General features: G+C 39.5%; 2 non-coding genes across 2 annotated transcripts; both read left to right on the forward strand.

Annotated features, from left to right (window-relative positions):
- Positions 1-244: 244 nt before the first annotated feature.
- On the forward strand, positions 245-351 carry LOC130983962 (small nucleolar RNA R71). The gene has a single exon (XR_009087927.1). It is a non-coding gene; the product is annotated as a small nucleolar RNA R71 (small nucleolar RNA).
- An 8,760-nt stretch (positions 352-9,111) lies between these two features.
- On the forward strand, positions 9,112-9,219 carry LOC130984658 (small nucleolar RNA R71). The gene has a single exon (XR_009088575.1). It is a non-coding gene; the product is annotated as a small nucleolar RNA R71 (small nucleolar RNA).
- The last annotated feature ends 11,129 nt before the right edge of the window (positions 9,220-20,348 follow it).

Raw genomic sequence — 20,348 nt, forward strand, 5'->3', positions numbered from 1 at the left:
TCTGAGCCAATATGGCATTTAGAGCATCAATTTCAAGAACTCCCCTCTTCTGAGGTGTCCCATTACTCACAGGATTCCTCTCAGAGGTGTACATGAATTGGTTATTTGCAACCATGTCAATGAGTTCCTGAGCTTCTGCAGGCATTTTCTTTAGGTGAATGGATCCACCTGCAGAGTGATCCAATGACATCTTAGACAATTCAGACAGACCATCATAGAATATATCCAGGATGGTCCATTCTGAAAGCATGTCAAAAGGACACTTTTTGGTCAGTTGCTTGTATCTCTCCCAAGCTTCATAGAGGGATTCACCTTCTTTCTGTCTGAAGGTTTGAACATCCACTCTAGTCTTACTCAGCTTTTGAGGAGGAAAGAACTTGGCCAAGAAGGCTGTGACCAGCTTATCCCAAGAGTTCAGGCTATCTTTAGGTTGAGAGTCCAACCATACTGTAGCTCTGTCTCTTATAGCAAAAGGGAAAAGCATAAGCCTGTAGACCTCAGGATCAACCCCATTGGTCTAAATAGTATCACAGATCTACAAGAATTTAGTTAAGAACTGAAAATGATCTTCTGATGGAAGTCCATGAGGCTTGTAGTTCTGTTGCATCAGAGAAACTAACTGAGGCTTTAGCTCAAATTTGTTTGCTCCAATGGTAGGGATTGAGATGCTTCTTCCATGTAAGTTGGAATTTGGTGCAGTAAAGTCACCAAGCATCTTCCTTGCATTGTTGTTGTTGGGTTCGGCTGCCATATCCTTTTCCTGTTCTAAAATTTTAGTTAGGTCCTCTTCAGAGTATTGTGCTTTAGCTGCTCTTAGCTTCCTCTTTAAGGTCCTTTCAGGTTCAGGATCAGCTTCAACAAGAATGCCTTTTTCCTTGTTCCTGCTCATATGAAAGAGAAGAAAACAAAGAGAGAAGAGGAATCCTCTATGTCATAGTATAGAGATTCCTTTATGTGAGTAGAAGAAAAGGAGAATAGAGGAAAGAGAAGAAAAATTCGAACACAGAAGAGAGAAGAGGGTTCGAATTTTTGAGATGAAGAGAAGTGTTAGTAAATGAATAAATAAATATAAGAAGATGAGAGGGAGAGAATTTCGAAAATTGTTTTTGAAAAATGGTTAGTGATTTTCGAAAATTAAGAGAAGAAATAAAATTAAAATAAAAAATTTGAAACAATTAGTTAATTAAAAAGAATTTTTAAAAAAAAGAGAGAGGTAATTTTCAAAAATTAGAGAGAGGAAAGTAGTTAGGTGGTTTTGAAAAAGATAAGAAATAGTAAAACAAACAAAAAGTCAATTAGTTAGTTGAAAAAGATTTGAAATTCAATTTTGAAAAAAAAAATATATGGTTTGAAAAAGATTTGATTTTTAAAATTAAAATTGATTACTTTACTAACAAGAAACTAAAAGATACGATTCTAGGATTTAAAGATTGAACCTTTCTTAACACGAAAGTAACAAACTTCAAATTTTTTAATCAATCACATTAATTGTTAGTAAAGTTTTTGAAATTTTGAAATAAAGATGAGAAAAAGATTTTGAAAATCAAATAAGAAAAATTTCGAAAAATAATAAGAAAAATGAAAAAGATTTGATTTTTGAAAAAGATTTTGAAAAGATAGGATTTTTAAAAATAAAATCTTGACTTGACTAACAAGAAACAACTTATTTTAAAAAATTTTTACTAAGTCAACCCAAAAATTTCGAAAATTATGAGTAAAATAAGGAAAAGATATTTTTTGATTTTTGAATTTTTAATGATGAGAGAGAAAAACACAAAATTGACTCACAACATGAAAATTATGAATCAAAACACATGATGCATGCAAGAACACTATGAATGTCAAGATGAACACCAAGAACACTTTGAAGATCAAGATGAACATCAAGACTTATTTTTGAAAAATTTTCAAGAAAAGAAAAACATGCAAGATACCAAACTTAGAAATTTTTAATGCTTAGACACTATGAATGTAAAAATGCATATGAAAAACAACAAAAGACACAAAACAAGAAAACATGAAGATCAAACAAAAAGTCTTATCAAGAACAACTTGAAGATCAAGAAGAACACCATGCATGAAATTTTCAAAAATTACAAAACCTCTGAGTAATCTGCTAGCTACTAACACACCATTTGCCTTTGACACAGAGTGTCTGCAGGTGTTTGAGACTCTGAAAGCTAAGCTGGTCACAGCACTAGTCATTTCTACACTAGACTGGACATTACCATTCGAACTAATGTGTGATGCCAATGACCATGCCATTGGTGCAGTATTGGGACAGAGGCATGACAAGCTTCTACACGTCATTTATTATGCCAGTCGTGTTTTAAATGACGCACAGAAGAATTACACAACCACAGAAAAGGAGTTGCTTGCAGTGGTCTATGCCATTGACAAGTTTAGATCCTATTTAGTAGGATCAAAAGTAATTGTGTACAATGACCATGCCGTTCTTAAATATCTACTCACAAAGCAGGATTCAAAACCCAGGCTCATAAGATGGGTGTTGCTTCTGCAAGAGTTTGATATAGAAATAAGAGACAGAAAAGGGACAGAGAACCAAGTAGCTGATCACCTGTCCTGGATAGAACCAGTAGCAGGAGCGTCCCTCCTTCCTACTGAGATCTCTGAAACCTTTTCGGATGAGCAATTGTTTGCCATTCACGAAGCTCCGTGGTTTGCAGACGTTGCAAACTATAAAGCTTAGTAATGTCAAGCTATTGACAGTAAAGAAGCGCTTATTGGGAGGCAACCCAATCTTATTTATCTATGTTAATTACTTTCTCATTTCATTTTCCATTGTTATTTTATGCTTTCTGGTGCACGAAATTGTGATCAATACTTTTCACAACTCAAATAATCCCCTGTAATGAATCCAAAAACTTGGTGTTCAATACCATGGCATAAACACAACTTCGCACAACTAACCAGCAAGTGCACTGGGTCGTCCAAGTAATAAACCTTACGCGAGTAAGGGTCGATCCCACGGAGATTGTTGGTATGAAGCAAGCTATGGTCACCTTGTAAATCTTAGTCAGGCAGACTCAAATGGGTATAGATGATGAATAAAACATAAAGATAAAGATAGAGATACTTATGTAATTCATTGGTAGGAATTTCAAATAAGCGTATGAAGATGCTTGGTCCCTTCCGTCTCTCTGCTTTCCTACTGTCTTCATCCAATCCTTCTTACTCCTTTCCATGGCAAGCTTATGCAAGGGTTTCACCGTTGTCAGTGGCTACCTCCCACCCTCTCAGTGAAAATGTTCAACGCACCCTGTCACGGCACGGCTATCCATCTGTCGGTTCTCGATCAGGCCGGAATAGAATCCAGTGATTCTTTTGCGTCTGTCACTAACGCCCCGCCCTCAGGAGTTTGAAGCACGTCACAGTCATTCAATCATTGAATCCTACTCAGAATACCACAGACAAGGTTAGACCTTCCGGATTCTCTTGAATGCCGCCATCAGTTCTTGCCTATACCACGAAGACTCTGATCTCACGGTATGGCTGGCTCGTTTGTCAGGCGAGCGCTCGGTTGTCAGGCGATGAACCATGCATCGTGTATCAGGAATCCAAGAGATATTCACCCAATCTAAGGTAGAACGGAGGTGGTTGTCAGTCACACGTTCATAGGTGAGAATGATGATGAGTGTCACGGATCATCACATTCATCAAGTTGAAGAACAAGTGATATCTTGGAACAAGAACAAGCGGAATTGAATAGAAGAACAATAGTAATTGCATCAATACTCGAGGTACAGCAGAGCTCCACACCTTAATCTATGGTGTGTAGAAACTCCACCGTTGAAAATACATAAGAACAAGGTCTAGGCATGGCCGTGAGCCAGCCTCCCAAAGTGATCAAAAGATCTAAAATCAAAAGATTCCAAAGATCAGAAGATGAAAATACAATAGTAAAAGGTCCTACTTATAGAAAACTAGTAGCCTAAGGTTTACAAAGATGAGTAAATGACATAAAAATCCACTTCCGGGCCCACTTGGTGTGTGCTTGGGCTGAGCATTGAAGCATTTTTGTGTAGAGACTCTTCTTGGAGTTAAACGCCAGCTTTTGTGCCAGTTTGGGCGTTTAACTCCCATTTTGGTGCCAGTTCCGGCGTTTAACGCTGGGAATTCTGAGGGTGACTTTGAACGCCGGTTTGGGCCATCAAATCTTGGGCAACGTATGGACTATCATATATTGCTGGAAAGCCCAGGATGTCTACTTTCCAACGCCGTTGAGAGCGCGCCAATTGGGCTTCTGTAGCTCCAGAAAATCTACTTCGAGTGCAGGGAGGTTAGAATCCAACAGCATCTGCAGTCCTTTTCAGTCTTTGAATCAGATTTTTGCTCAGGTCCCTCAATTTCAGCCAGAAAATACCTGAAATCATAGAAAAACACACAAACTCATAGTAAAGTCAAGAAAAGTGAATTTTAGCTAAAAACTAATAAAAATATACTAAAAACTAACTAGATCATACTAAAAACATATTAAAAACAATGCCAAAAAGCGTACAAATTATCCGCTCATCACAACACCAAACTTAAATTGTTGCTTGTCCTCAAGCAACTGAAAGTCAAATAAGATAAAAAGAGGAGAATATGCAATGAATTCCAAAAACATCTATGAAGATCAGTATTAATTAGATGAGCGGGGCTTTTAGCTTTTTGCCTCTGAATAGTTTTGGCATCTCACTCTATCCTTTGAAATTCAGAATGATTGGCTTCTTTAGGAACTCAGAATCCAGATAGTGTTATTGATTCTCCTAGCTAAGTATGATGATTCTTGAACACAGCTACTTATTGAGTCTTGGCTGTGGCCCAATGCATACATACATGCCACAGACACATAATTGGGTGAACCTTTTCAGATTGTGACTCAGCTTTGCTAAAGTCCCCAATTAGAGGTGTCCAGGGTTCTTAAGCACACTCTTTTTGCCTTGGATCACAACTTTATTTCTTTTTTTTTCTTTCTTTTTCTCTCTTTTTTTTTCGTTTTTTTTTTCGGTTTTTTTTTGTATTCACTGCTTTTTCTTGCTTCAAGAATCATTTTTATGATTTTTCAGATCCTCAGTAACATGTCTCCTTTTCCATCATTCTTTCAAGAGCCAACATTCATGAATCACAAATTCAAAAGACATATGCACTGTTCAAGCATGCATTCAGAAAACAAAAGTGTTGCCACCACATCAAAATAATTAAACTGTTATAAAATTCAAAATTCATGCAATTCTTATCTTTTTCAACTAAGAACATTTTTCATTTAAGAGAGGTGGTGGATTCATAGGACATTCATAACTTTAAGGCATAGACACTAAGACACTAATGATCATAAGACACAAACATAGATAAACATAAGCACTAAATTTCGAAAAACAAGAAAATAAAGAACAAGGAGATTAAAGAACGGGTCCACCTTAGTGATGGCGGCTTGTTCTTCCTCTTGAAGGTCTTATGGAGTGCTTGAGCTCCTCAATGTCTCTTCCTTGTCTTTGTTGCTCCTCTCTCATGATTCTTTGATCTTCTCTAATTTCATGGAGGAGGATGGAATGTTCTTGGTGCTCCACCCTTAGTTGTCCCATGTTGGAACTTAATTCTCCTAGGGAGGTGTTCAGTTGCTCCCAATAGTCTTGTGGAGGAAAGTGCATCCCTTGAGGCATCTCAGGGATCTCATGATGAGAGGGGTCTCTTGTTTGCTCCATCCTCTTCTTAGTAATGGGCTTGTCCTCATCAATGGGGATGTCTCCCTCTATGTCAACTCCAACTGAATAACAGAGGTGACAAATGAGATGAGGAAAGGCTAACCTTGCTAAGGTAGAGGACTTGTCCGCCACCTTATAGAGTTCTTGGGCTATAACCTCATGAACTTCTACTTCCTCTCCAATCATGATGCTATGGATCATGATGGCCCGGTCTAGAGTAACTTCAGACCGGTTGCTAGTGGGAATGATTGAGCGTTGGATAAACTCCAACCATCCTCTAGCCACGGGCTTGAGGTCATGCCTTCTTAATTGAACCGGCTTCCCTCTTGAATCCCTCTTCCATTGGGCGCCCTCTTCACAAATGTCAGAGAGGACTTGGTCCAACCTTTGATCAAAGTTGACCCTTCTAGTGTAAGGATGTTCATCTCCTTGCATCATGGGCAAGTTAAATGCCAACCTTACATTTTCCGGACTAAAATCCAAGTATTTCCCTCGAACCATAGTAAGCCAATTCTTTGGATCCGGGTTCACACTTTGATCATGGTTCTTGGTGATCCATGCATTGGCATAGAACTCTTGAACCATTAAGATTCCGACTTGTTGAATGGGGTTGGTAAGAACTTCCCAACCTCTTCTTCGGATCTCATGTCGGATCTCCGGATATTCACTCTTTTTGAGTGAAAAAGGGACCTCGGGGATCACCTTCTTCAAGGCCACAACTTCATAGAAGTGGTCTTGATGCACCCTTGAGATGAATCTCTCCATCTCCCATGACTCGGAGGTGGAAGCTTTTGCCTTCCCTTTCCTCTTTCTAGAGGTTTCTCCGGCCTTGGATGCCATAAATGGTTATGGAAAAACAAAAAGCAATGCTTTTACCACACCAAACTTAAAAGGTTTGCTCGTCCTCGAGCAAAAGAAGAAAGAAAAAAGTAGAAGAAGAAGAAATGAGGAAGAAGGGAATGGCCTTGTGTTCGGCCAAAGAGGGGGAGAAGTGGTGTTTAGGTTGTGTGAAAATGAAGGAGTGAAGAAGGGTTTATATAGGAGAGGGGGGCTCATGGTTCGGTCATGTATGGGTGGGTTTGGGAGGGAAGGTGGTTTGAATTTGAAGGGTGAGGTAGGTGGGGTTTTATGAAGGATGGATGTGAGTGGTGAAGAGAAAGATGGGATTTGATAGGTGAAGGGTTTTTGGGGAAGAGGTGTTGAGGTGATTGGTGAATGGGTTAAGAAGAGAGAGAGTGGTGGGGTTGGTGGGGATCCTGTGGGGTCCACAGATCCTGAGGTGTCAAGGAAAAGTCATCCCTGCACCAAATGGCATGCAAAAACGCGTTTTGAGCCAATTCTGGCGTTAAACGCCGGGCTGGTGCCCATTTCTGGCGTTTAACGCCAGGTTCTTGCCCTTGTCTGGCGTTTAACGCCAGTCTGGTGCCCCTTTCTGGCGTTAAACGCCCAGAATGGTGCCAGACTGGGCGTTAAACGCCCATCTGCTAGCCTTACTGGCATTTAAACGCCAGTAGGTTCTTCCTCCAGGGTGTGCTATTTTTCTTCCTGGTTTTCATTCTGTTTTTGCTTTTTCAATTGATTTTGTGACTTCTCATGATCATCAACCTACAGAAAACATAAAATAACAAAAGAAAAATATATAAAATATGACATTGGGTTGCCTCCCAACAAGCGCTTCTTTAATGTCAGTAGCTTGACAGTGGGTTCTCATGAAGCCTCACAAATGCTCAGTGCAATGTTGGAACCTCCCAACACCAAACTTAGAGTTTGAATGTGGGGGTTCAACACCAAACTTAGAAGTTGGTTGTGGCCTCCCAACACCAAACTTAGAGTTTGACTGTGGGGGCTCTGTTTGACTCTGATTTGAGAGAAGCTCTTCATGCTTCCTCTCCATGGTGACAGAGGGATATCCTTGAGCCTTAAACACAAAGGATTCTTCATTCACTTGAATGATCAGTTCACCTCCATCAACATCAATCACAGCCTTTGCTGTGGCTAGGAAGGGTCTGCCAAGGATGATAGATTCATCCATGCACTTCCCAGTCTCTAGGACTATGAAATCAGCAGGGATGTAATGGTCTTCAATCTTTACCAAAACATCCTCTACAAGTCCATAGGCTTGTTTCTTTGAATTGTCTGCCATCTCTAGTGAGATTCTTGCAGCTTGCACCTCAAAAATCCCTAGCTTCTCCATTACAGAGAGAGGCATGAGGTTTACACTTGACCCTAAGTCACACAGAGCCTTCTTGAAGGTCATGGTGCCTATGGTACAAGGTATTGAAAACTTCCCAGGGTCTTGTGTCTTTTGAGGTAATTTCTGCCTAGACAAGTCATCCAGTTCTTTGGTGAGCAAAGGGGGTTCATCCTCCCAAGTCTCATTTCCAAATAACTTGTCATTTAGCTTCATGATTGCTCCAAGGTATTTAGCAACTTGCTCTTCAGTGAGATATTCGTCCTCTTCAGAGGAGGAATACTCATCAGAGCTCATGAAAGGCAGAAGTAAGTCCAATGGAATCTCTATGGTCTCATTTTGAGCCTCAGATTCCCATGTTTCCTCATTGGGGGACTCAGTGGAGGCCAGTGGACGTCCATTGAGGTCCTCCTCAGTGGCGTTCACTGCCTCTCCTTCCTCTCCAAATTCGGCCATGTTGATGGCCTTGCACTCTCCTTTTGGATTTTCTTCTGTATTGCTTGGGAGAGTACTAGGAGGGAGTTCAGTAATTTTCTTGCTCAGCTGTCCCACTTGTGCCTCTAAATTCCTAATGGAGGACCTTGTTTCAGTCATGAAACTTTGAGTGGTTTTGATTAGATCAGAGACCATGGTTGCTAAGTTAGAGGGGTTCTGCTTATAATTCTCTGTCTGTTGCTGAGAAGATGATGGAAAAGGCTTGCCATTGCTAAACCTGTTTCTTCCACCATTATTGTTGTTGAAACCTTGTTGAGGTCTCTGTTGATCCTTCCATGAGAAATTTGGATGATTTCTCCATGAAGAATTATAGGTGTTTCCATAGGGTTCTCCTAGGTAATTCACCTCTTCCATTGAAGGGTTCTCAGGATCATAAGCTTCTTCTTCAGATGAAGCATCCTTAGTACTGCTTGGTGCATTCTGCATTCCAGACAGACTTTGAGAAATCAAATTGACTTGTTGAGTCAATATCCTGTTCTGAGCCAGAATGGCATTCAGAGTATCAATCTCAAGAACTCCTTTCTTCTGATTTGTCCCATTGTTCACAGGATTCCTTTCAGAAGTATACATGAATTGGTTATTTGCAACCATTTCAATTAGCTCTTGAGCTTCTGTAGGCGTCTTCTTCAGATGAAGAGATCCTCCAGCAGAGCTATCCAAAGACATCTTGGATAGTTCAGAGAGACCATCATAGAAAATACCTATGATGCTCCATTCAGAAAGCATGTCAGAAGGACATTTTCTGATCAATTATTTGTATCTTTCCCAAGCTTCATAGAGGGATTCTCCATCCTTCTGTCTGAAGGTTTGGACTTCCACTCTAAGCTTACTCAATTTTTGAGGTGGAAAGAACTTTGCCAAAAAGGCATTGACTAGCTTTTCCCATGAGTCCAGGCTTTCTTTAGGTTGTGAGTCCAACCATGTCCTAGCTCTGTCTCTTACAGCAAAAGGGAATAGCATAAGTCTGTAGACCTCAGGGTCAACCCCATTAGTCTTGACAGTGTCACAGATTTGCAAGAATTCAGCTAAGAACTGATGAGGATCTTCCAATGGAAGTCCATGGAACTTGCAATTCTGTTGCATTAGAGAAACTAATTGAGGCTTAAGCTCAAAGTTGTTTGCTCCAATGGCAGGGATAGAGATGCTTCTCCCATAGAAGTCGGGAGTAGGTGCAGTAAAGTCACCCAGCACCTTCCTTGCATTGTTGGCATTGTTGTTGTTTTCGGCTGCCATGGGTTCTTCTTGTTTAAAGATTTCTGTTAGGTCCTCTACAGAGAGTTGTGCCTTAGCTTCTCTTAGCTTTCGCTTCAAGGTCCTTTCAGGTTCAGGGTCAGCTTCAACAAGAATGCCTTTGTCCTTGCTCCTGCTCATATGAAATAGAAGAGAGAACAAGAAAATGTGGAATCCTCTATGTCACAGTATAGAGATTCCTTGAGGTGTCAGAGAAGAAGAAAATTAGAAGGAAGAGGTAGAAGAATTCGAACTTAATCAGATAGAGTTCGAATTGTGCATTGAGAAGGAATGGTACTCCATAAATAGAAGGATGTGAGAAGAGAGGAAGAAATTTTCGAAAATTAATTAAAAAAATTTTAAAAACATTTTGAAAAACTTTAATTTGATTTTCGAAAAACAAGAGTGAGAAAGAGATCAAGTAATTTTTGAAAAAGATTTGAAATTAGAAATTAAAAAGATATGATTGAAAACTATTTTGAAAAAGATGTGATTAAAAAGATTTGATTGAAAAAGTTATGGTTTTAAAAAGATATGATTGAAAAACAATTTTAAAAAGATTTGATTTTAAAAATTAATGACTTTCCTAACAAGAAAAGATATGATTAAAACATTAAACCTTCCTCAACAAAAAAGGCAACATACTTAAAATGTTCAATCAAATCATTAATTGTTAGCAGTATCTTTGAAAAAGGAAAGAAATTGATTTTGAAAACATTTGATTGAAAAGATATGATTTGAAAAAGATTTGATTTTGAAAAACTTTGAAAACTTGAAAAAAATTGATTTTGAAAATAAAATCCTCCCCTTTGTGCCATCCTGGCGTTAAACGCCCAGAATGGTGCACATTCTGGCGTTTAACGCCCAATGCACTACCTTTTTGGGCGTTAAACGCCCAACCAGGCACCCTGGCTGGCGTTTAAACGCCAGTCTGTCCTTCTTCACTGGGCGTTTTGAACGCCCAGCTTTTTCTGTGTAATTCCTCTGCTGCATGTTCTGAATCTTCAGTTCCCTGTACTATTGACTTGAAAATAGAACCAAGATCAAATAAACAATGCATGCAAGACACCAAACTTAAAATTAGACACTAGACTCAAAGATGAAACATAAAATATTTTTGGGTTTTTATGATTTTGAAATTTTTTTTTTTTGGATTTTTCGAGAATTATATGGAAATAGAAAATAAAGGTTTCAGAACTCTTAATTTGAATTCCAGGAATCATTGCAATGCTAGTCTGAGACTCCGGTCCAGGAATTAGACATGGCTTCACAGCCAGCCAAGCTTTCAAAGAAAGCTTCGGTCCAAAACACTAGACATGGCCAATGGCCAACCATGCCTTAGCAGATCATTGCTCCAATAGCAAGATTGATAGAGATCAACAAGCTCTTGTGATGATCAGTTGAAACCTCAGTCCAATAAGATTAGACATGGCTTCTCAGCCAGCCAGATTTCAACAGATCATCATGAAACTCTAGAACTCATTCTTAAGAATTCTGAAAAATACCTAATCTAAGCAACAAGATGAACTGTCAGTTGTCCATACACGAAACAATCCCCGGCAACAGCGCCAAAAACTTGGTGCACGAAATTGTGATCAATACTTTTCACAACTCAAATAATCCCCGGTAATGAATCCAAAAACTTGGTGTTCAATACCATGGCATAAACACAACTTCGCACAACTAACCAGCAAGTGCACTGGGTCGTCCAAGTAATAAACCTTACGCGAGTAAGGGTCGATCCCACGAAGATTGTTGGTATGAAGCAAGCTATGGTCACCTTGTAAATCTTAGTCAGGCAGACTCAAATGGGTATAGATGATGAATAAAACATAAAGATAAAGATAGAGATACTTATGTAATTCATTGGTAGGAATTTCAGATAAGCGTATGAAGATGCTTGGTCCCTTCCGTCTCTCTGCTTTCCTACTGTCTTCATCCAATCCTTCTTACTCCTTTCCATGGCAAGCTTATGCAAGGGTTTCACCGTTGTCAGTGGCTACCTCCCATCCTCTCAGTGGAAATGTTCAACGCACCCTGTCACGGCACGGCTATCCATCTGTCAGTTCTCAATCAGGCCGGAATAGAATCCAGTGATTCTTTTGCGTCTGTCACTAACGCCCCGCCCTCAGGAGTTTGAAGCACGTCACAGTCATTCAATCATTGAATCCTACTCAGAATACCACAGACAAGGTTAGACCTTCCGGATTCTCTTGAATGCCGCCATCAGTTCCTGCCTATACCACGAAGACTCTGATCTCACGGAATGGCTGGCTCGTTTGTCAGGCGAGCGCTCGGTTGTCAGGCGATCAACCATGCATCGTGTATCAGGAATCCAAGAGATATTCACCCAATATAAGGTAGAACGGAGGTGGTTGTCAGTCACACGTTCATAGGTGAGAATGATGATGAGTGTCACGGATCATCACATTCATCAAGTTGAAGAACAAGTGATATCTTGGAACAAGAACAAGCGGAATTGAATAGAAGAACAATAGTAATTGCATTAATACTCGAGGTACAGCAGAGCTCCACACCTTAATCTATGGTGTGTAGAAACTCCACCGTTGAAAATACATAAGAACAAGGTCTAGGCATGGCCGTGAGGCCAGCCTCTTAAAGTGATCAAAAGATCTAAAATCAAAAGATTCCAAAGATCAGAAGATGAAAATACAATAGTAAAAGGTCCTACTTATAGAAAACTAGTAGCCTAAGGTTTACAAAGATGAGTAAATGACATAAAAATCCACTTCCGGGCCCACTTGGTGTGTGCTTGGGCTGAGCATTGAAGCATTTTCGTGTAGAGACTCTTCTTGGAGTTAAACGCCAGCTTTTGTGCCAGTTTGGGCGTTTAACTCCCATTTTGGTGCCAGTTCCGGCATTTAACGCTGGGAATTCTGAGGGTGACTTTGAACGCCGGTTTGGGCCATCAAATTTTGGGCAAAGTATGGACTATCATATATTGCTGGAAAGCCCAGGATGTCTACTTTCCAACGCCGTTGAGAGCGCTCCAATTGGGCTTCTATAGCGCCAGAAAATCCACTTCGAGTGCAGGGTGGTCAGAATCCAACAACATCTGCAGTCCTTTTCAGTCTCTGAATCAGATTTTTGCTCAGGTACCTCAATTTCAACCAGAAAATACCTGAAATCACAGAAAAACACACAAACTCATAGTAAAGTCCAGAAAAGTGAATTTTAGCTAACAACTAATAAAAATATACTAAAAACTAACTAGATCATACTAAAAACATACTAAAAACAATGCCAAAAAGCGTACAAATTATCCGCTCATCACTTTCTTTAGGTTGATGATCATGTGGAGTCACAAAAACAACTACAGAATTAAAGCAAAATCGAAAATAGCATTAAAAATTGCACACCCTGGAGGAGGAGCTTAACGCCCAGTCTAGCACCATTCTGGGCGTTTAACGCTAGAAAAGGGCACCAAACTGGCATTTAACGCCAGAAAATGGCACTAAGCTGGCATTAAATGTCAAAAAGGGAAGTAAAGCTGTCGTTAAACGCCAGAAATGGATAGCAACCTGACGTTAACGCCAAGATTGGCACTCAAAGGGGCGTTTACACGCCAGAATGGTGCAGGGATGAGAAATCCTTGACACCTCCGGATTTGTGGACCCACAGGATCCCCACCTACCTCAACCCACACTCTCTCTTCTTCACACTTTCCCAAAACACCCTTCCCCAACTACCCTTCACCAATCACATCCACCCACTCTTCCCTCCCAAACCCAACCCCTAATACACGGACCCTTCCCTCTCTTCCACTCCCATATAAACCCCTCATTCATCCTTAAAATTCACATATCACAACCACTTCTTCTCCCCCTTAGCCGAACCACTCACCCCCTCCATCGCCTCCATTTCTTCTTCTTCTCCGTCCTTCTTTCTTCTTTTGCTCGAGGACGAGCAAACCTTCTAAGTTTGGTGTGGTAAAAAGCGTTGCTTTTTATTTTTCCATAACTATTTATGGCACCTAAGGCCAGAGAAACCTCTAGAAAGAGGAAAGGGAAGAGCAACAAAGGCAAGGAAGAGATATTGAGGAACTCAAGCACTCCATAGGATCTTCAAGAAGGAGAACTAGTCGCCATCACTAAGGTGGACCCATTCTTTAATTTTTTTGTTCTCATTTTTCTGTTTTTCGATTTCTATGCTTGATGTTTTATCTATGTTTGTGTCTTCAATACATGATCATTAGTCTCTAGTGTCTATTTCTTAAAGCTATGAATGTCTTATGAATCCTTCACCTTTCTTAAATGAAAAATGCTCTAAATGCAAAAGAACAAGAAGTACATGAATTTCGAATTCATCGTTGAAATTAGTTTAATTATTTTGATGTGGTGACGATACTTTCTATTCTCTGAATGAATGCTTGAACAGTGCATATTTTTGATAGTGAAGTTTATGAACGTTAAAATTTTTGGCTCTTAAAAGAATGATGAAAAAAGATAAATGCTTTTGATTATCTGAAAAATCATAAAATTGATTCTTGAAGCAAGAAAAACCAGTGAAGAACAAATCCTTCAAAAAAAAGAGAAAAAGGAAGCAGAAAAAGCAAATAGCCCTTTAAACCAAAAGGAAAGGGTAAAAAAAGGATCCAAGGCTTTGGGCATTAATGGATAGGAGGGCCTAAAGGAATAAAATCCTGGCCTAAGCGGCTGAATCAAGTTGTCCCTAACCATGTGCTTGTGGCATTGAGGTCCAAATGAAAAGCTTGAGACTGAGTGGTTAAAGCCGTGATCCAACGTAAAAGAGTATGCTTAAGAACTCTGGACACCTCTAACTGGGGACTTTAGCAAAACTGAATAACAATCTGAAAAGGTTCATCCAATTATGTGTCTGTGACATTTATGTATCCGGTGGTAACACTGGAAAACAAAGTGCTTAGGGCCACAGCAAAGACTCATAAAGTAGCTGTGTTCAAGAATCAACATACTAAAACTAGGAGGATCAATAACACTATCTGAATTCTGAGTTCCTATAGATGCCAATCATTCTGAACTTCAGAGGATAAAGTGAGATGCCGCAACTATTCAGAAGCAAAAAGTTACTAGTCCTGCTCATCTAATTAGAACTAAGCTTCATTGATATTTTGGAATTTATTGTATATTCTCTTCTTTTTATCCTATTTGTTTTCAGTTGCTTGGGGACAAGTAACAATTTAAGTTTGGTGTTGTGATGAGTGGATAATTTTATACGCTTTTTTTGCATTATTTTAGGTAGTTTTTACTATGTTTTAGTTACTTTTTATTATGTTTTTATAAGTTTTTATTCAAAAATCACATTTCTGAACTTTACTATGAGTTCATGTATTTTTCTGTGATTTCAGGGTATTTTCTGGATGAAATTGAGGGACTTGAGCAAAAATCTGATTCAGAGGCTGAAAAAGGATTGCAGATGCTGTTAGATTCTAACCTCCCTGCATTCGAAATAGATTTTCTGGAGCTATAAAAGCCCAATTAGCACGCTTTTAATTGCTTTGGAAAGTAGACATCCTGGGCTTTCCAGCAATATATAATAGTCCATACTTTACCTGAGTTTTGATGATGCAAACTGGCGTTTAACGCCAACTTTCTATCCTATTATGGCGTTAAACGCCAGAACTGGGATAAAAGCTGGAGTTAAACACCCAAACTGGCACAAAAGTTGGAGTTAAATGCCAGGAATAGCCTATGCACGTGAAAGCTTCATCGCTCAGCTCAAACACACACCAAGTGGGCCCTGGAAGTGGATTTCTGCACTATCTATCTTAGCTTACTTATTTTCTGTAAACCTAGGTTACTAGTTGAGTATAAAAACTACTTTTAGAGATTCATTCAGTACCTCATGACATTTTACATCTGAATTTTTATCTTCTACGGCATGAGTCTCTAAACCCCATGGTTGGTGGTGAGGATCTCTGCTGTGTCTCGATGGATTAATGCAATTACTACTGTTTCTCATTCAATCACGCTTGTTTCTATTATAAGATATTCATTCGCACTTCAACATGATGAATGTGATGATCCGTGACACTCATCACCATTCTCAACCTACGAATGTGTATCTCTTGGGTTCTTGGTTCATGAGTTTGATTGCCTCTCCTGACAACAGAGCATTCAAATCCGACTCTCTCTGAGAAGTATAACTAGCGTGCCATGCCCATAGTAATCCTTCAAATTTGCTCCTTAGAGATAATAGCTGGCATGCCACGCCCAATAGCTAGCGTGCCACGCCCAGTATAAGATAGTGGCGTTTGCATGAAATGGGATGCCCAGCACACACGCCCAGCTCCTTCTCTTGCTTCCTTCCCTCTTTTGTTGCTCTTTTCACCTGAAATCCAAGCAAGACTCATTTTAAAGCAATGTCCCATAAATTCATCATATAGTTCTTGTAAATGCCTCAAATGAATGAGAAATAATCACTTTTATGGCCCTTTTTTATATGAAAAAGAGGTAGATGATGCAAGTCATTACTAGCCATTTCTTGATTCTTCATGAGTTTCTCCATCATTATCTCCAAGTTAGAGATTCTTTGGGATTCTTGATGTGGCTGTGGTTGAGTATGGGATGTTGATGGTTGGTGGAAGTTGATTGGGGTGTTTGAAGGGTTGTTTTATGGGTAGTATGTGGATGTGGGATTATTGTTTTGTGGTTTTCTGTATGGATTATTGTTAGTAGGGTAGTGGTTTTGATTGTTTGTGTTGCGAAAGTTGTTGGGGTTAGAATTCGCCTGCCAATTGTTCTGGTTTTCACCCCATCTCAGGTTAGGATGCTTCCTCCATAAGGAGTTATATGTGTTACCATGGAAGTCATTTTGGCAAGAGTTTGGGATGTGCATATACTGGAACTTGCTTAGGCTACTGCTTATTGTTATATGCTTCATAACTCTCTTCACTTTGCCCCACTAAACATTTGGAGGTTGGCTTGTTGTGCTCACTGCAGCCAATTACAGTCCATCCATCCTCTTTGACACCTTTTCCATCTGTTGTTGAAGCTATTGATGCATTAGCCTGTTTTAGGCTAGGAAGCATCCACATCCTCAAGCTCATAGACACCTCTCTTTGGGGTTGCTTGCCTCTCCGAGGAGTAAAAGTATTGATTGTTGGCAACCATATCTCTGAGATCATGGGCCTATTCTGGAGTTTTCATTATTTGTAGTGACCCTCTAGAAGAGTAGTCCAAAGTCGTGCTTGCCTTCATGGATAGACCATTATAGAAGTTTTGGAGCTTTACTCATTCACTAAACATGTCAGAAGGACACTTTCTGATTAATGCCTTATACCTTTCGAAAGCCTCATATAAGGACTATCCCTCTAGTTATCTGAAAGTTTGCACCTCAGTCTTGAGCTTAATGATTCTCTGAGGGGGGTTGAACTTGGCTAAGAATTTATTAACCAAGTCATCCCAGTTGGTGATGCTTTCCTTTGGGAAGGTTTCTAACCATTGAATGGCTTTTTCCCTTAAAGAGAAGCGAAACAAAAGTAGCTTGTAGATGTTTGGGTGTACCCCATTGGTTTTGATAGTGTCACAGATCCTTAAGAAAACAGAAATATATTGATTTGGGTCTTCCGCAGCACTTCCTCCATACTGGTAATTGTTCTGAACCAAGGTGATGAGCAGTGGTTTAAGCTCAAAATTGTGGGAATGAACATTAGGAGTAAGGATGCTGCTCCCACAATTCCTTGGATTTGGGATGGTATAGGAGGCCAGCACCCTCCTTACAGGATGCCCATTGTTGTTGGCAACCTCCTCAGGTAGATTATGTAGATTGTCCTCCATGCCTTGGTCTCCTTCTTCTGAATCTTGTTCTGCAATCATTCCCTTCCCTCTTGCTTCTCTTCTAAGTCTCAGGAAGGTTCTTTCTGGTTCAGAATCAAAGGAGGTGGATGTACCTCTTCTTCCCCCTGGCATATACAACACAAAGGCAAACCAAAAGCAAATGAACACTCTATTGCTAGAGTGAAAGTTAGAGTTAGCAAGCACAATGTGTCAAACAGTTAGTATGATTTAAAGGAAACAAAAGAAAAATGCTTAATCAAGACTATCACCTACTTAATCATTGTCAATCTTAATCAATATTCGGCAACGGCGCCAAAAACTTGATGACTGGGAATTTGCACAAAGATTAATTCCTTCGACAAGTGTACTGAATTGTCAAGTAATAACTTAGAAGAGTGAGGTTGATCCCACAGTGATTGATGGATCAAGTAACTTTAGTTGGGTGATTTGTCTAGTCAAGTGAATATTGAAAGGTTTTGATGAAATTGCATGAACAGAATATAAATCCACAAAGAAAGTAGAACAATATAATGTAAATGACTGGGAATTTAAATGCTGAAAGGTAAATGACAGAAACTTAAATGGCGAGAAATGTAAATGACAGAAATTTATAGAGCAAGAAATTAAAAGAGCTGAAAATTAAAAGGTGAGAAAGTAAAGGCAAGAATGTAAATAACAATCAGATGTAAATTGCATAAAATGTAAAAGGGCTTTGTGTGCTGGGAATTAAAGGAATCAGTAAATTCAAGGCAATTAAAGGAAACTCAAAGCAATCAAAGTGAAGAATAACAAAGAGAAAGATTCATTAGGGATTGGAAATATCATAATCCCGAATGTATTGATCAAGAGAGTTGTGAGAGATAGAGCTCCAAACTAATTTCCATGATTCCCCTTTCGAGGCTCACATAGAAATTCAATGGATCTAAACCCCTTCCGGAGTGAGTAGATCAAAATAAACATAGAAGTTATCTCTTAGCTACAACAAGCAGATTGAGAAGAAGAAGAATTTCATTCATTCATTAGAATTACAATAGAGCTCCTTCCCTTAATGATGTTGGATTTAGTTCATCATTGCTCAGCACATCCAAAAGGAAAAGAAAAGTACATCAAAGTAAAGAAAGTACAAAAAAATGACTCAAGGGTTTTCTAACTTGGGTCCCTAATTCCTAGCCTTTTTTTAACTTCAAAAACTATCCTATTTATACACTTTTCAGATCAATCTTCAAGTATTTGGATGTGGGCTTTGGCCTTAGTAAAACAAGTTTGGAGTGGCTCTTTCTGAAGTTAGCTCAAGCGTTAACTCACTAACGTTCTCGAGCTTGCATGAGTACCATTGAAATGAAAGTTGGTACTGGCGTTAGTCACCAATGTTAGTGCACTAACGGTGGCTAACGTTGCCTTCAAAATCCTTTAGGAATGTTGCCACCGGTTTTAGTTCACTAACGGGCACACTAACGCTCTTTTAGTCACGCGTACGCATCGCCCATGCGTATGCGTCACTGACTAATTTTCCATGCATTTCTTTTGAAATTATCGAAGACGTTAGTGTGCTAACTTTAGGTAATATTAGCATACTAACGTTGGTACCTCCCCTTTGCTAGTAACGTTGGTGAGCTAACTTTGGGCCACCAACGTTGCTTGTCACCTTGGCAACGTTAATGGGCAACGTTAGTGAGCCAACTTTGGCCACTAACGTTGCTTCATCCTTCCTTGGCAATGTTGATGGGCAACGTTAGTGAGCCAACTTAGTCCACTAACGTTGCTTCCTCCTTCCTTGGCAACGTTAACCACAGCGTTAGTGGGCTAACTTTGGCCACTAACACTATGGCCTTTGCTTCTTCTCTGCCCTTCTTTTGCTTCTTATTACCTATCATCAACCAAACAAATGCATCAAAGCCTTGCCATAATCACAGGACAATACATCATTCATTGCATCGAGTAATTCTTTCAAAAATCTCATGAAAATGCTCATAATTAACAATGTTTGATTGAATCAAGACATGCATACATTACTCATCCAAATGCTTACTTATTGCCTAAGAAAGTGCATGAAACCAAGTAAAAACTAATGAAAAAGGCTTGTGAAACTAGCCTAAGATGCCTAGGCATCAGTTATATGTCACATACCAACTAAGAATGTTTCAATAAGAAAGCTACGAGAGAATAGTCTCAATCTGAATTTCATAACTCCTTTCTCGAGTTCATTATGAAATTCAAGTAGATCCAATCCCTCTCTCGATAGTAATTGGATCTATGAAGCACAAAGACTTTCTCTTAGACTAACTACACTTGGATTGAGAAGAAGAAAAACAGCATTAATTCATTGGAATAAAACAAAGCTCCTCCCCCTAATGAAGTGGGGTTTAGTGAATCATAGTTCTCATTACAAAAAGAATTCAAAAATTACAAAGTTGCAAAATAAACTAAAAACTAAGTACAAGCAAAGTATGAAAAGTGATGTGTGTAAACCCCCTCAAGGGACTCCCCCCATTGAGTTTAAAGCGCCACCTATTTATACAAATTGTCTAGCTCCTGAGGTGCACCTTTAAATCTCTCAAAGTGGGCTTTTCAAATCTTCAGTTGGAGCCCTTTTGTGTACTTGGCATTGGTAACTTGGAGTTGGCGTTAGTGGGTTAAAGTTAGCATTGTTAACGCTACAAACAATTTTCTCCTAGGCTCAAGTAGCATTTTCACCCAGCGTTAGCGTTAGCAACACTATTGTCTATCTGTGCGTTCACAAACAGGGTTGTGCGTACGTACAACTACTAATTTTTATAAGTACCGCAGGCCTTTTTGAGACTGGTGTTAGCGTTACTAATGCTATGCTTGGCGTTGTCAACCATCGTTAGCGTTACGAACGCTAGTTTTCATTTGTGCGTACACATAGACGTGTGCGTATGGACACCTTTCTATAATCTTCAATATTTGTGCGTACGCACATCTGTATGT

The sequence above is a fragment of the Arachis stenosperma genome, chromosome 5 (genome assembly GCF_014773155.1).
Source record: "Arachis stenosperma cultivar V10309 chromosome 5, arast.V10309.gnm1.PFL2, whole genome shotgun sequence".
Classification (NCBI taxonomy): domain Eukaryota; kingdom Viridiplantae; phylum Streptophyta; class Magnoliopsida; order Fabales; family Fabaceae; genus Arachis; species Arachis stenosperma.